The sequence below is a fragment of the Rhinatrema bivittatum genome, chromosome 1 (genome assembly GCF_901001135.1).
Source record: "Rhinatrema bivittatum chromosome 1, aRhiBiv1.1, whole genome shotgun sequence".
Lineage (NCBI taxonomy): Eukaryota > Metazoa > Chordata > Amphibia > Gymnophiona > Rhinatrematidae > Rhinatrema > Rhinatrema bivittatum.
Window position 1 is genome coordinate 64,870,646 of NC_042615.1, and position 17,020 is coordinate 64,887,665.

At 42.2% G+C, this 17,020-nt stretch overlaps 1 long non-coding RNA gene across 1 annotated transcript in view; it reads left to right on the forward strand.

Moving 5' to 3' along the window:
• LOC115097451 overlaps positions 1 to 17,020 on the forward strand; it is a 311,652-nt gene that overhangs the window by 196,834 nt on the left and 97,798 nt on the right. The window lies entirely within an intron of this gene.

Sequence of the window (17,020 nt, forward strand, 5' to 3'; positions counted from 1 at the left end):
ATCTGACAAAGAGAGCTATTATGGTTCTATCTGAATGCTATGAATAATTCTGCATATTCAGTGAGGATGTCATGGTCCCTGGAATACTTCCTGAAAATACTAGAGAAAATGCTGACACTGAGACACTTGTGGCCAGTGCAATAAGAAAACAGTATTTGCTTTTGATTTTGCATGCTGCTGTAATAGATGAGAGAGACTGAGAGAGAGAAAATAAAAAGAAGTAGCTACAAGAGTTTTAGCCTACAGCTGTAGCTCAAGTAAGCCAACAGTTGATCAGTTTTGGTTTAGAAGCAGAGCAGCTGGCAGTGTGTGTGTAATAAAGAGAATTGACACGAGAGTCATCAACCTGAAGTGACCTGGAAGAGATACTTCCTGGTTTTACAGAGGTAAGAAGAACTTTTAAAAGTGTATAAAAATGGTTCTGAGCAACAAAATAGTATATATAAAAAAAAGGTAGATTCTAGGTGGAGAAAGCTTGTCTGAGCTTCCACTTTGGTTTTAAAGCCTCAATTAGATGCTGCCAAAATTGATCATAAAAATGCTCAGAACTCCTTAAAAACATAAAATACAGAAAAACCAAAGCCTGGGGATATGTAAAGGGAAGCCCCTATGGTGAGCACAGGTGGTTTGGAGCCCCAGAATGAACAAAAATACCCCAGTTAGGACAGGTACCCACAAGCTTCATAAAGTGCTGAAGGTGAACCTAATGATCCAAAATGGCCAGGTCAGAGATGACTGACTAATCTCATCCTGTGTTTTTGGAGGTGTTTTGTGAGATTTCAGAGGGAAAGTGTAGTGTGTCTATGCAAATGAGCTAATAACACCATTTTGTGAGCCAGTTCTGAAGGGAAATGTTGTGAATGTCTAGTGGACTGATACGTATAAGTTTCTCACTGCTAAAGAAATTCAGATTCCATCTCAGCCTCAAACTATTTCTCTAAATTTCCAAGCATTCTTTTCTACAACTTCATACAAAGATGGGAGGTATCCATAAATTAAAAGTATGTTAAAATTCACCCACAATGCCTCTTAGAACTATTTTTTGCTGAGGTCATCACCGTGGCACTGATTTCCCTGGGATTGTCAGTTGGAGATTTCAGTTACACTGGATTTAACTAAGTGGGAGAACAGAAGGCACCTGGCCAGTTCTCTACAGAGACCTCTCTGAAATCCCAGAAATACACAACAGTGGAGCAAAGAGAGGAAGGCACACATCTCCAGTATGGATGTTTGAAGTGTGTTGGTGTGACATTTGTTTTAAAAAGAAGGTAAATTCCAAGTAAGGTTAAGGGTAGGCAGTTTAATCGTTAATGTTAAATTAACCTGGCTGTATTGCAGTGAATTTTCATCCGTCATAGATAATGTTATTAGAGTTGAGTGGAAATTTGTCAGATGTAATGTGGATAAATCACTATATGTATATAACTGTATATGCCACAGTTATAGTTTGTTTTTAAGAAATAGACAAACATCAAATAGGGATACAATATTTATGCTGAAATCTGATGTCCGGTACTGCTTTGAATGGGTAATAACTGTTTTGTGGTTAAAACTAAAAAATGAAACAAGTATCACTTTGTTCTGTTTAAAGTAACCACGTCATCTTTTTCTTTTTGTTTTCTTATGCAAATTTTAATCCATTCTTCAAAGACCTTTTAAAATGCTTGTCCTGAAATAACAACCCTCCCGATATGCATCTTAAATTACTGATTTCTTGATAGCTCTATTACAGTATATCATAAAACTTATCTTGCTCATAAGAACATAAGAAATTGCCATGCTGAGTCAGACCAAGGGTACATCAAGCCCAGCATCCTGTTTCCAACAGAGGCCAAATCAGGCCACAAGATCTTGGCAAGTGCTCGCTGACTTGTTTGCTTGCTGTCATTATTCTCGGAAACTATCCTTATTAGGGATGTGAATCGTTTTTGAACGATTAAAATTATCAGATAATTTTAAAATCGTCCAAAATCGTTAGAGTGCATGATACAATACAAATGCCCACGATTTATCGTCAGGGGCATTTGTATTGTATCGTTAAATAGGGGGTGGGAAAACCGGCACACCAAAAAAACCCTAACACCCACCCCGAACCTTTAAAATAAACCCCCACCCTCCCGAACCCCCCCAAAATGTTTTAAATGACCTGGGGTCCCGGCACGATGATCCCGGCGCAATGTCCCGCTCTCTGCCCACGGCTGCTGTGAAGAGAAATGGCGCCGGTGGCCCTTTGCCCTTATGTGACAGGGCAAAGGTAGCGCCGGCGCCATTTTGATTCCTAGCTCCCAACGTCACGCGTCCAGGAGATTGCTCCCGGACCCCCGCTGGACCCCCAGGGACTTTTGGCCAGCTTGGGGGGGCCTCCTGACCCCCACAAGACTTGCCAAAAGTCCAGCGGGGGTCCGGGAACGACCTCCTAAACTCGAATCATTTTGCCGTACAGCAAAATGGCGCCGACCGTACGGCATGGTGGTCGTTCCCGGACCCCCGCTGGACTTTTGGCAAGTCTTGTGGGGGTCAGGAGGCCCCCCCAAGCTGGCCAAAAGTCCCTGGGGGTCCAGCGGGGGTCCGGGAGCGATCTCCTACGCTCCTGACGTCGGGGGACAAAAAAACAAAATGGCGCCGGCGCTACCTTTGCCCTGCTGTCATATGACAGGGAAAAGGTAGCGCCGGCGCCATTTCTACAACGCACCGGAGGTCCGAGAGTAAAAGATCACACCGGGACCCTCCCTCTGGACCCCAGGTAATTTAAGGCATTTTGGGGGGGTTCGGGAGGGTGGGGGATTTATTTTAAAGGGTCGGGGTGGGTTTTAGGGATGTTTTAGTGTGCCAGTTTTCCCGCCCTCCCCCGATTTACGATTTACACGATATTTTAAAAAACAAAACCGCGACGATAAGATTCCCTCCCCCCCCCCAGCTGAAATCGATCGTTAAGACGATCGATCACACGATTCACATCTCTAATCCTTATTAAACACATGCCCACCCAACACTGGCAGTGTTTTGACGTGTTGCATCTGTGTCAGGGGCTGGAGAGTTGAATTAAACACATACAATACAGTCAATAATATAGCCAAAAACCAGAATACCAACATTGTCTATTTTCTACTTACTTGTAATAGCGTTTCAGCATCATATAAGCACCATCTCACCATCAGACTGTGTTTAATTCTTTGTCTACCTATTTAAATTGCTATTCATCAATCACTTTTTTCCCCCATGCCATGTCCACCCACTATGTTGATGTTTCCCTGCACTTCCAGTGCCATCACTCAAAAGTATTCCATTTTATAGTCTGAGGCATCGATCCATCAACCCAAATTCCTTCCAATATACTTCGTTTGCCCATTAATTTGTACATCACAGCTGCTAATGCTTGACATCTCAAGTAAGGTTATTGATATAACACCCGATATTCAATATTAGTTCTTACTTGACTAAAATTCTATCTTTACTTCTTTACTTTTCTAACATAGGGATTTTTTGCCTTTGTAATAACTCATTTTAATTTGGCCCACTGTCATTTTACCTCACCCATGTTCTTCCAGTCTTCCTGTTCTTCCTCCAGGTACATCCCCATTTTGACAAAATCTGTATTTGTGAAATTCAAAACTCATTTCTTCATGTGACCTCTCTGTATCCTACTCGCAAAACTGAACCATACTGTCTGATCACTGGTGCTCAGGTAAGCCCCTACCCAAACACTAAAGACATTTATCACCATTATTGAGCATGACATTGAGTATCACACCCTCCCTCCTAGGTTCCATTTCCATGTGTTTGAACAGAGCTCCTAGAAGGGCATCCACTATCTCTCTACTTCTTGTAGATTCCACAGAAGGGATACTCTAATCTACATCTGCAGATTAAAATCTCCAATGAGCAACATTTCTCCCTTCTTTCCCACCTTTTGAATGTCTTTGATAAGTTCATTGTTTGAGTTGGAAGCCTGTAGATCACACTAGTAAAAATGGAAACACCATTTTCTTTTTCTGGGATGGTCCATAATGCTTCTTCTCGATCCCATTCCCTTACAATTCAGTTGCTTGGATATTATTTTTGACATAAAGAGCTACACCTCCTCCTTTTCTGTCCTCCCTGTCCTTTCTTAACAAGCTGTAGCCCAGATGGCCAAATCCCAATCATGAGAATCCATGAACTATGTCCTTGTAACAGCAACAATGTCCACGTCTGCCTCCACCATTAGGGCCTGCAGGTCTGGAATTTTGTTGCCGAACTATGAACATTTGTAGTCCTAGCTTTCCAGGTGCTCTTCCTAGTCACCTTTTCTGTTTTGTTTTTTTTTTTAAATTAATTGATTTTGTTACTTTCTCTTCCCACTTCCTGTTTTACATGAGTGACATGTCAAATTCACTGGCCACCATCAGCCACCCCCACTCCCTAGTTTAAATGCCTGATAATGTATGATCTCAATTTTAGTATCTTGTTTCCTGCTATAAGCAAATGTAGGCCATCCTTACCATATAATCTTTTATTGTTCCCTACACTGCCCCAGCCTCCAATGTATCCAAAATGACTTTCCTTATACCAGGTTTTGAGCCAGACATTGAAATTATCTATATGGCATTACCATTCTTTTCCCTTTTCATTAAGAGGTAATACTTCTGAAAGGCAATAATCTTTGACATGTATCTAATCTTCTTCCCTAGATTTTGGAAATCTTTCTGTACGTTATGGATACCATTTCTAGTAAGGTCATTGGTCCTCGGATGCATGATAACATTGATATCAGAGTTTTTCCTTTCTTCTATAATTGCGTTGACCACCTGGTTTATATGTTGGTTTTGTGGCATATTTGTGGACTCTTGGTCAAAGTGGTGATGACTCCTCCCACGAGGAGGGGCCCCGTGGGGAACCACAATGATTGGCTAGACTCTTAGTAAGCAGACACTGAGGAAAGAAAGCTTTATTATACTGCTGCTGCTAAGGTTGAATCTTGCCCAAGGAACAGACAGTACTGTAGTCTAGTGATATCACAGTAAGCTCAGTCTCTGTAGTAGATGGCCCCACCCCCCGCTGTAGCAAAGGTCCGGTAGTGTTCCGCAGCGCGGGATAGGCCGTGAACCTGAAGGGTGGAATAGATAGAGCTGGAGCGTAGTGACACTCACAGTGTGGCAGTGCTATAAACTTCCTTTGGTAGTAGAATGAAGAGAAGGTCCCGTGGTCCGAGGTTCAGGATACCCTAAGCAGACTAGGCCCTTGAGGAGCGAGTACCTAGGAGCGCCGAGGGTTCCTGAAAGAAAGCAGACAGGACCCCCGAGGAGCGGGTGTCGTTAAGGTTAGGCAGTTGAACCCCAAAGGGCGGGTAGAAGTGAGAGGCCCCTGAGGAGCGGGTACCCAGAGCTTCCGTAGAAGCGAGATACTCCAGAGGATAGTGAGGAATCCAAGCGAGCAGCTTAGAAGTGGTCAGAGTAGCAAAGCCGAAGTCCTTGCTAACTCGTTGTATTGGAGCGGAGCTGACGTTTAAATACCCGGAGGTACTGACGTCATGCGATGGGGATGCCCCTGAGGTTCCCGCCATGACGCATTCAAAAACATAGGCAGCGTGCGCGCACGTGCCCTAGGAGGCCTCAGGAAGAAGCATGGCGGACGGGGACACCGAGGGTTTCGGCAACCAGCAGCAGAGGCATCCATCCTTCCAAGAGAGGAGGAAAAGTGTAGAAGAGAGGTGAGGCAGAGTGGTCGCAGCCGTCTGCAACAGACGGACACAACATTATATTTCTATTAGCTGAGGATCCTGGAAGGCATTTAATGGTTTGCTCCCCATCAAAATGTTTTCCCAAATTGGTTCCTCTGATTGAATCTCCCAGCAGAAGCAGCTTTTTTTTTTTTTTACATTTGATGATATTGAAGGGTTGCTGGGGCTTCTTCATTTTCCAATGCAGAAAATGAATTATGGTAATGGTAACAGCTGGAAAAGTGGGTGTCTCTTCATCACAGGCTTTATTCTACCAGAGCCCACTGTAATCCAATTATTCCTGGGATTCTGAATCCTGGATGTCTGACTTCTTTGAGGGAGTGGGGGAAGATACACGGGATGCTTCAAAGTTATGGAAACTGGGTGTCTTAGAGTCACAGGTTTTGTTCCAGAGCCCAATGTAAACCATTTATACCTGAGTTTATGAATGCTCTGTGAGAGTTGGGAGAGATATTCTGGATGATTAAAGGAAGGGGAGGTTATTTGAAACTTGGATAAGTTCTCTTTTAGGTGCATTAGCTCGTTGTTCATGGCACAAAGCAGAAGGCAAATTGGACAACCTTTAATTCTCCAAATGACAGGCTTTAGGACATAAGCACCACAATTGTTGTAATGAATAAAGGACATTTTGCTAAGCAAGTTGAGAGATTGGTATTTCAGTCCTATATTATTCAATTATTCTAAGTCCTTGGAAGAACTGTTTAAGAAGGAAACACTGATGAGGTGGGAAGAAGAGGGGAGGGTGGGAGGGAATAGCAACAGAGATAAAGCAAAATATATTGGGAAAAATAAATAATACATTTATATTAAATTAGACGGTTAAACTTAGCCAACAGGAACCACGTAAGCTGTACAGCTCTCAGCCAGGCTACATGTGCTAGAATACTATGGGGTATATTTTGAAAGGTATGTGTACGCGTTCATATGCACATGGTTCCTGGCGTGCAAACATAGATGCGCAGATTTTATAACATGTGCGTGCCAGATTTTAAATCCGTGGGCCACATGCTGGATTTTAAAATCCACACGCATATGTGCGGGCGGTGCATGCAAGGGGGACATTTAGTAAATTATGTGTGGTGATGCAATCGGGCCTTCCCCAGTCCCTACCCCCTAACTAAATTCCTTCCCTCTTCCCCTTTCCTCCCACTCCCTAAACCCATTCCAGCAACTTACAGATTTTTTGTTTTACGCTGTCCCGGCCGGTCTCTGTCCTGTTCCTCTCTGCCCAGACCACGCCCCCAGCCCGCCCCTTTTTTAGGTCCCGGCAATTGTGCATGTAATGGCACTTATGTATGTGGCCAGGCCCTTTTGAAAATGCGCATGGTGCATTCAGGGCCCGGCCATGTATTTAAGTGCCAATATTTGCACGCATGGCCATTTTAAAATTCGGCCATATGTGTAACTAGAATTTAGCAGTGTTTGGTTCGATACCCCTTGCTGTGCAACTGATTATACCATACCCAGAAAGTATGGTAAGTAGAATCCTGAGTTCCTCTCTTAAAAACACACAAGGATTTTAAAAATAACAACCAGCAAGATAATACTACAACACAGAAGACAGATTAGGAAACTACAGAAATAAGAACACTATCTATTGGAGATTTTTTTTTTTTATCTAACTAGACAAATGAAGCTTGACCGACATGCCACAAATGCGCAGTAGAGAGCAGCTCTACCGCGCATGTGCGGGCGAGCACGTCGGTCAAGCGGAGCGTCAGCTGTTAAAAAACATGGCGACGGCGAGGAGCTCTATCAGCGGTGAGGAGCGGCGGTGGTGACAGCGAGGAGCGGCGGCGAACTCAGTGGTGAGGGAGGGAGGGGGCGGCGGCAGCGGCAGCAAGGAGCAGCGAAGTCGGTGGGGAGGGAGGCGGCGAGGAGCAGCGAACTTGGTGGTGAGGGAGAGTGAGGGGCGGGGGCAGGGAGGTGCTGTGAACTCGATGGTGAGAGTTAGGGAGGGGGAGAGTGGGAGAGGGAGGGGGAGGGGAGAGTGAGGGGGAGGAGAGGGGGAGGTGAGAGGGGCTGTGTTTGAAAATGGACTGAAAAAAAAAATGTAATGTAGCCCATTTTAACGGGCTCCTCGCTGTCACCACCGCCGCTCCTCACCGCCGATAGAGCTCCTCGCCGTCGCCATGTTTTTTAACAGCTGACAGCTCCGCTTGACCGACGTGCTCGCCCGCACATGCGCGGTAGAGCTGCTCTCTACTGCGCATTTGTGGCACGTCGGTCAAGCTTCATTTGTCTAGTTAGATAAAAAAAAAAAATCTCCAATAGATAGTGTTCTTATTTCTGTAGTTTCCTAATCTGTCTTCTGTGTATATATATATATTACTCAGCCACATACAAGACAGAAGCAGAACAAGAGACATAACAATATCTTTTGGAAAACAATAATCCTGCTTCCCACATGAACAAATTTAAAACAGCAGAAATAAAGCAAAATATATTGAGAAAAATAAATTAAAAAGTTATATTAAATTAGACTATTAAACTTAGCCAAACAGGAACCAGGTAAGCTGTTCAGCCCTTAGCCAGATCACATGTGCTAGAATACTGAAGTAGATTTCAAAAGTGTTGCTTGCATAAAAATGCCCACATATACGAGTATGTGGTCTGCGTGCAAACAACACAGATTATAAAAAGCCGTGAGGTTCATGCACAATGCACATATCAAAAATAAGAGGACAAAAAAAGAGTGTGGACCACGGGCATTCCAGGGCAGGGCCAGAAACCGCTGCGCGCATCGGTTTGTAATCCGCATAACTTTACTGCTGCTCCAGTTTTAGGGCTTATAGGACAGGGTGAGGGGTCTTGGTCACCTGGGGGTGTGTGTGCAGGATGAAGAATCAGAAGAGTCTGGAAGACCTCAATATCAACTGAGAAAACTGATGAACTAATTGGAAAAATTGGGTTGCCCCTCGTGCGAGCATGTTTTAAAGTCCATCAATGCACGCACGTAAAACCCAACTAGCTGTGCTTGAGTAGCCTCTTAAAATTAGGAGCATACTTATGCGTGGTTGGTGTATTTTAAAACATATGCGAGCAAGTGTGCGCACGATTTAAAATTCAAGCATATCTTTTCTCACGCGCCAATATATACATGTATGGGCATGCACGTGTTCGTTTTAAAATTAGCCTATGAGGTTTTATGCAAAAAGTGTGGAATTATACGTTTGAAATAATAACTCCAAGAGAGCAGTACATGATAAGTTGATGCGCTCAAAAGAGGACAGAGATCTAGGTTTGATATCTGATGATCTAGAAGTTGTAAAACAGTATGGTATGAGGTTGTCAGAAGAAATAGACTCAAATTTACAGAATGCAGTAATGGGATACCATACAGTTCAAGCATTCAAAGCACTCTTTAGAGTTTTTTAGAATTTCTTGATAAATATAACATCAGCGACATCAACAGTCAATACAACGAATGTTAGTGAAACCAGAATTCAAACAAAATTGTTGAGGGACCATCATAACCCCACACTGATGAAATCAGTTCCACATATTTGGTGGACCATATGTAATCAAGAGTCCACAATCACAGTCCTTTTTTTAAGTTTTAAATTTTTAAGTTATGCAACTAAAACCAGCACTTTCCTGAATAAGTCATTTCTTCAGTCCAACGGTGTAGACAACCTGACATAACGTCATGTTTTGAGGCATGGCATCTCTACATCAGGGGTTCAGTGATGCCACAATGTCACACATTGGAGTAATATTCATTGTAACGATGTGAAGGTAAACCTTGAGATCAGGTAGATGCTGTTGAACTGCATCAAGAATGGAAAATGAATAAACAAGTTGGGCCTTGAGGTTTAACATATTTATTTTGCTTTCTATTTTTTCTCTACTATATCTCTGGCTAGAATGCAAGGTTTGAATATTTTTGGATGGAGTGTGAAAACATTCTCATTGAAAGTTTACTGTCACTGTGATTGTTCAATGTTTGAAATTTAGAACACTGGATATGTTTATTGGCTCTTGGATTTTCTTGTAAAATATCGTGATGCTTATGCTCTAGAAGGACATCAGAGGGTTTCTATGCAAAATTACATAAAATACTTTTTTTCTATAATGTACTGCTGAGGTGCCTAGCAATTGTGGACTCTAAATGCAAAATTCAGATGGTTGGGGAACTTACCTCCTGGCTATATGCACCAAGGTAAATTAAGCACTTTCTATTATTAGATGTTCGTTTTTTGTTTTTTTTTTTTTTTAGTAGCTTTGCCTTTTGTTTTTCACAATATAGTGTGCTAGCCAGCCTTACTATGTAACTTTGTAGTTTATTGTTGAAATTATATTCTGTAACAAGAACAGGGGAGCCTATGACTGTAAAATAATTTGACAAAAGCCATTCTCTAGCAAATTCTATTAAACTAGAAATGAGATTGCTACTTTCTACCATGTTTCATTGTGTTCACCCTTCTCATAGAATGTGCAATTGTGATGTTACTTTTCACAGCAGATGTTCAATATAAGTTATGCTATTGACTTTTTGGCTACTTTTTCATTGAAATATTATTATTCTGAGATTGTTATACCAAAAATATTTTATGAATGCATAAGGTAAATTGCGATAATGTATTGCCCAGGGGCTTAAAATATTTAATGGAATGTTTAAATCTTGGGGGATAAGATAATGCAATTTATGGTATATGATCTTTTGGACAACATACAAATTCTGGCTTTTCATTAAGTTCTGTGTCTCTAAGGTAGCAATAAACAATTATCACATACAATGAACAGTTATAAAATATCAATTCGAAGTCCCAGTTACAGAATTCAGCATAACCAATGACTGGAGGTGTAGATTTTTTCTTCACATTATCATATTAAATGTAAAACAGCAATCAATATGCAAAGATGGTAACAGTCCTAAGTACATATCCCAAGAAGTAATTTTAAAGTGTGAAACAACTTTTTGGAGCAATTACTTTCATGCTGTTTTGGCTGCAGAGGGAACAGAGGGGTGCCAGAATAATAATGCCTCGTCTAATAGCAATTTTGGTGTTAAAAAGGAGCTTAATTTATTATTCTGGGATCAAGAAGAGACTTCAGAATAAAATGCATTCTTGTTTCTTCTAACATGACAAACTTATAAAGTAGATGATGGCAGATAAAGTTCCAATTGGCCCATTCAACATGTTGAATGGGCCCAAGCATTTTGGTCTACACTGCTCAGAATATACTGTATCTCAGCTGCCAGCTGTAGAAGCATGACTACTCGCTTAATATCAATCTGGATATCACTCCTTATTCAAGTTAATTTATGTTGTCTTCCTCTTTGGCTCTCTAACATCCTGGGTAGAAAAGCATACAAACTGCTAATTTTATTCCAACATCCAGCTCCTCTTCCTCCATATGTCTGACCACCACACTTAGCAATAATCTAAACATCCACAAAGACTAGTAAGTTTGTTGATCAAACAACTGGCTGCTTAGGTTTCATAACTTTCTTGGACATTACTAGGCCATGACAAATCTTATGCATCAACCTGATTTTTGAGGAGATGTTAGTCTGTTGGAATCAGCTGTCTTGGGACCTGTGGTGTCACTAGGTTGCTCTTTAATTATCTGGCCTTCATTTTTGTATCCTTTTGATGAATGATTCCTGGCTACCACTAATTTCCAGCATTGACCCAGTTGCATTCTGGGGAGTAATATAGCCTTATGGTTCCAACCTGTGGTGCTGCTTTCTCTGGCCTTGTTTGCTCCTAATCACCTTTCTTCTTGCTGCTGCTCTTGGAGGAGTAAAGGGTGAGTTCTTGGCAATACTGTAACCTCACAATCCTATTCTTTCCATTGTCTGCTATATTTGTCCCAAGTAAACTTGAATTATGTCAGAGGACTGGTTTCTTGCAACTGCGCAAAAAAAGCCATTTCAAATAATATAAAAATTAATACATTCCAAAATATATTCTTTATTAATTAGCAACAAAATCCCTAATGACTTAAATATACATCATCCTCAACACATTCATGGAATTGAAAATATCAGCCACCCAAACAGAAACTAGACAAAAAATTAAAAATAATCACATAAAATAATACCAGTGAGGTCCGAAACCAAAACACAGTTATAGACAAACACATATAAAAACAGAGACGACAACACAAATTATCATGATCAACATAAACACGACCACCCCAAAAAATATCTGAACATCAAAAAACAAAAAAGACCCACAAAGAAACAAAAAAGTAAAAAATATAATCAAAGCTATACAAAAGCCAAATGTTTCCAAAAGGTATTGTACACAAAGTGGCAGCAATAAACAAGCCACAACTAATTTAGTTCAATTGAACTGCACTTATAGGCATTATAACAAGAAACCCAATTACACAACAGAAGATAGATGATCAAAAAACAATAAAACATGCTAGAAAGTAGCTATTTAATTTGTAGTTTAATTGAATTTGGCTGAGAATGGCTTTTGTCAAATGATTTTGCAATCATAGGTTCCCCTGTTCCTTGCTACAGAATATAGTTTCAGCAATAAAACTGGGGTGGCTGTCTTCATGTTTATGCTTGATCATGATCATTTGTATTGTCATCTGTGTTTGTCTCTAAGGGGGTCATTTATCAAAGTGATATATGGTGTTTCTACATGCGTTAAGGCGTTAATCACCTTTAACACATGTGAAAATACCTTTAACACATGCGAAAGCACCATAACGCATGGTGCTATGCAAATGAGAAAAATAGGAGGAGTCCCCACGGTTCCAATGGGGACAGACGGACATGTTATATTAATTTAACAAATGTCATTTTTTAAATCCTTTCAAGTATTTTGCTGTTAAAAAATCGTCAGCTGCAAATGATTAACAGACCGAACAGTTCTGCCTTGAGCTGAACACGTTGTCAGGCTTGCTGATGCAGCTTTTATAACATTTAATAACATAATTATTTGCACAGTTAAAAAACACCTTCTTTGGATTGATGGAGAGAGGGGTTTAAATATTGAGTTGGCGATTTCCTCTTGTTTATTATTGTAAATAGTTATTTACCCATATAAATTGGGTATCTGAATACTGCCTTACCCCATATCTAAAAATATAGAAACATGATGGCAGAAAAAGACTGTATGGCCCTTCCAGTCAATTAATTTTATTATAATTCTCATCACTTCCTTAGAGATCCCTTGTATTTATTCCATGCTTTTTGAATTCAGATATTATTTTTGCCTCCTCCACTTCCACACATCCACTACCCTCTCTGTAAAGAAATATTTCCTACGATTAATCCTTTTTCAACCTCATCTCATGATCCCTCATTCTAGAGCCTCCTTTCCTTTGAAAAAGGTTCACCTCCTGTGCACGGAAACCTTTGAGATATTTGAATGTCTCTATCATATCTCCCCTATCTCACCTTTTTTCAAGGGTATACATGTTTAGATCTTTAAGTCTATCCTCATATGCTTTAGAACGAAGACCACTGACTATTATAGAAGCCACCCTCTGGACTGACTCCATCCTGTTTACTTCGTTTTGAAGGTGCAATCTCCAGAATTGTACACAGTGTTCCAAGTGAGGTCTCGTCTGGGACCTATACAGGGGCAATATTACCTCCCTTTTTCTGATGTTCATTCCTCTCCCTATGCAGCCAAGCATCTTTCTGGCTTTTACTGTCACTTTATCCACTCGTTTGGCCATCGTAAGATCATCCGATACAATTGTCCCCAGATCTCGCTCTTCCTTTGTGCTTACAAGAATTTCACCTCCAGTACTGTACCTTTCCCTTGGGTTTTTGCAGCTGAAATGCATTACTCTGCATTTTTTAGCATTAAATCTTAGCTGCCAGACTTTAGACCATTCCTCAGACTTCGCTAGATTCCTCCTCATGTTTTCCACTCCTTGCTGGCTATCCACCCTGTTACAGATTTTGGTATCATCGGCAGAAAGACAAACCTTTCCCTACAACCCTTCTGTTATGTCATTCACAAAAATGATGGAAAAAAAACGGTCCAAGGACCGACCGATTCCAGAGGTACACTGCTAGTAATAACCCCCTCCTCAAAGAAAACTCCATTTACCACTAGAGATGTGAATTGGAACCGGAATCGGTTCCGATTCACATTGTTAATTTTTTTTTGTGTGGCCCGATCGCGGTTTTGTTTATCAGCTGTGCCCGAGCCGATAAACAAAAAAACCCACCCGACCCTTTAAAACTGTTCCCTTAGCTTTCCCCACCCTCCCAACCCCCCCCCCCCCCCCCCCAAAAAAAAAAAAACCTTTCACAAGTACCTGGTGGTCCAGTGGAAGTCCCGGGAGCGATCTCCCGCTCTCGGGGCCGTCGGCTGCCACTAATAAAAATGGCGCTGATGGCCCTTTGCCCTTACCATGTGACAGGGTATCCGTGCCATTGGCCAGGCCCTGTCACATGGTAGGAGTAATGGACGGCCGGCGCCATCTTTAAAAATGGCGCGGGCCATCCAGTGCTCCCTCCATGTGACAGGGGCCGGCCAATGGCACAGATAACCTGTCACATGGTAAGGGCAAAGGGCCATCGGCGCCATTTTTATTAGTGGCAGCCGACGGCCCCGAGAGCGGGAGATTGCTCCCGGGACTTCCACTGGACCACCAGGTACTTGTAAAAAGTTTTGGGGGGGGTTCGGGAGGGTGGGGCAAGCTAAGGGAACAGTTTTAAAGGGTCAGGGAGGGTTTAGGGATTGTTTTGGTGTGCCATTTTTCCCGCCCTCCCCCAAAACGATAAGAGAACCCCAGGAACAAAATTGTGGGGTTCTCTTTTCGGAAGCCCCCGATTTCTGACTATCTTGAAAATATCGTCCGATATTTTCAATCGTCCGAAGCCCAATTCACATCCCTATTTACCACTACCTTTTGGTGCCTCCCACTCAGCCAGTTTCTAACCCAGTCAGTCACTCTAGGATTCATACCAAGGGTGCACAATTTATATATAAGTATTCTGTGCAGAACCATGTCGGAGGCCTTGCTGAAATCCAAGTATACTAGCACTCTCTCTTGTTCCAACTGACAAGATTTACCTCTGGTAAAACCATGCTGCCTCTGTTTTTGTAATCTATTGGATTCCAAAAATTGCACTATTCTCTGTTTTAGCAATGATTCCATGAACCTGCTCACCACAGAGATCAGACTAACTGGCCTGTAGTTTCCAGCCTTCTCCTTACTTCCACCTTTATGAATAGGAGCCGCATTCGCCCTTTCCTGTCCTCCGGAACTACTCCACACCCTAAAGAAGCATTGAAAAGGTCTGCCAGTGGAGCTGCCAGGACATCTCTAAGTTCCCTTAGTACCCTCGGATGTATCCCAACCAGCCCCATCGCCTTATCTACCTTAAGTTTAGTAAGATCCTCACAAACACACTGTTGTGAAGGGATTTACCTCACTTCCAATCTTATTTGTGTTGTTTTATGTGATCCTCTCCAGGCCCTTCCACACCGAACAGAAATATTTGTTAAGCAATTTTGCTTTTTTCTTAATCAGCCTCTACATATTCCTTCCCTTCACCTTTGAGTCTCACAATACCACTTTTGCATTTCCTTCTATCACTAACATATCTAATAAAAAACGTCTTCTCCCTATTTTACTGCATTTGCTATTTTTTCTTCTTTAAATTTATACAGATATTCTTGCTTGTCTTTCTCTTTCTGTGATCTCTTGAAGTTTATGAATGCTAACCTTTTCTCCCTTACCTTTTCAGCTACTTCTTAAGAAAACCATAATGGTCTCTTTTTCCTCTTCCCTTTATTCGCCTTCCTAACAAAAAAAATGAGTTGCTCTTATGATATCTCCTTTTAGTTTTGCTCACTGCCCTTCTGCTTCCCCTAGATTTTCCCATCCAGCTAATGATTCCTTGAGATACTACCCCATATTGAGAACGTTAGTTTTCTTAAAGTCTGTGACCCTCACCTTAGAATGAACCTTCATTTCTTGCATTCTACTATTGAATCACACCATCTGGTGGTCACTGGTTCCCAAATGATCATCCATTACATGCTACACCATCAGGAATACTATCCCTGTTGATAAACACCAGGTCCAGTATCGCTCCCTTCCTGTGTGGGTTCTGTTACTAGTTGACATAACATTTCTCCTTGCAGAAAGTCCCATATCTCCTTGCTTCTAGAAGAGACTGCAGTTGGGATGTCTCAATCAACATCTGAAAGATTAAATTCCCCTAGCAGCAGCACCTTCCCTTTCACAACTATCCTGTGAATATCCTCCATTAAATCTCTAACCATCTCTTCTGTCTGTGATAGAGGTCTGTTCCCTCTTTACAGATTAACCCATACTGCCTCCTCCTTACTTCATAAGCACGGCAATGCTGTTGCTTTAATACTGTTCTTTACATACTGTATAATGCCATGTACCAGGTCTCCATGACAGCTTCTATCTCTAAATTAGTTTCTTCAATGACTGCTTGAAGATCTGGGACTTTATTCCCCTTACTATGAGCATTAGTGTACATAGCTTTCCAAATATTGCTTTTGTTTCCCATATTTCTATTTCTATAAGAGTATTTAATGTTTTACTTATCTTAGTGTTTTATTCACCCTTCCCCGATGATTCTCATTTTAAGCCCTCTTCAGTAGGTTTGCCATTCTGTGTTGAAAAGTGCTGCATCCCTTCTTCAACAAGTGGATCCCATCTCTGCTCAGCAATCCTTGAAATATCATCTCATGATGTTGCGCTGGAGGTGTACCCTTGGCCTGGTGCAGGATTGGAACGGCCCTCTGGTCAGACCCAGAGAGCGCCTGCCACCAGGAGGTAGAGCACACTAGGAGACAGAGGCTAGCTGGAGCTTCACCAATAACAGTCCGGGGTTTCCACAGGTTGAGCCCTTGGATACCTGGACCGTCTGGACTTAGGTGGGCATCAGATGGTCTCCCGGAGAGGTATCGGAGAGGTGTGCCTATCATGAGCAAGGGTGCACGGCTGATGCAGAATGGATGAGCTAGACCTGAACCGGAAGCTCCGGAGACCTCAGGGAGGCAACAGTTCAAGGAGGTCCTCCGGGTGAGGCAAGAAGCGCCTATAGGTCTAGCCAAATGGAGGCCGCGGTTGGTTTCCAAGCAGGTTGGCCCAAAGGTCACAGGAGGCCAGAAGAGAGTATTCGAGTGAAGTGCAAGGGTCAGAGCCAGAGTATCAGTCCAAGAGAGGTCAGCTAAAGCAGGGGTCAATACCAGGGTCAGTCCATGCGAAGTCGAGGAAAGTGAGGGTCAGTTCCAGGCGGCAGACTATAGAGAGGTCAGGCAGGCAGTGGTCAGTTCCAGGTGGCAGGCAAGAGAATGGTCAGGCAGGCAGTGGTCAGTTCCAGGT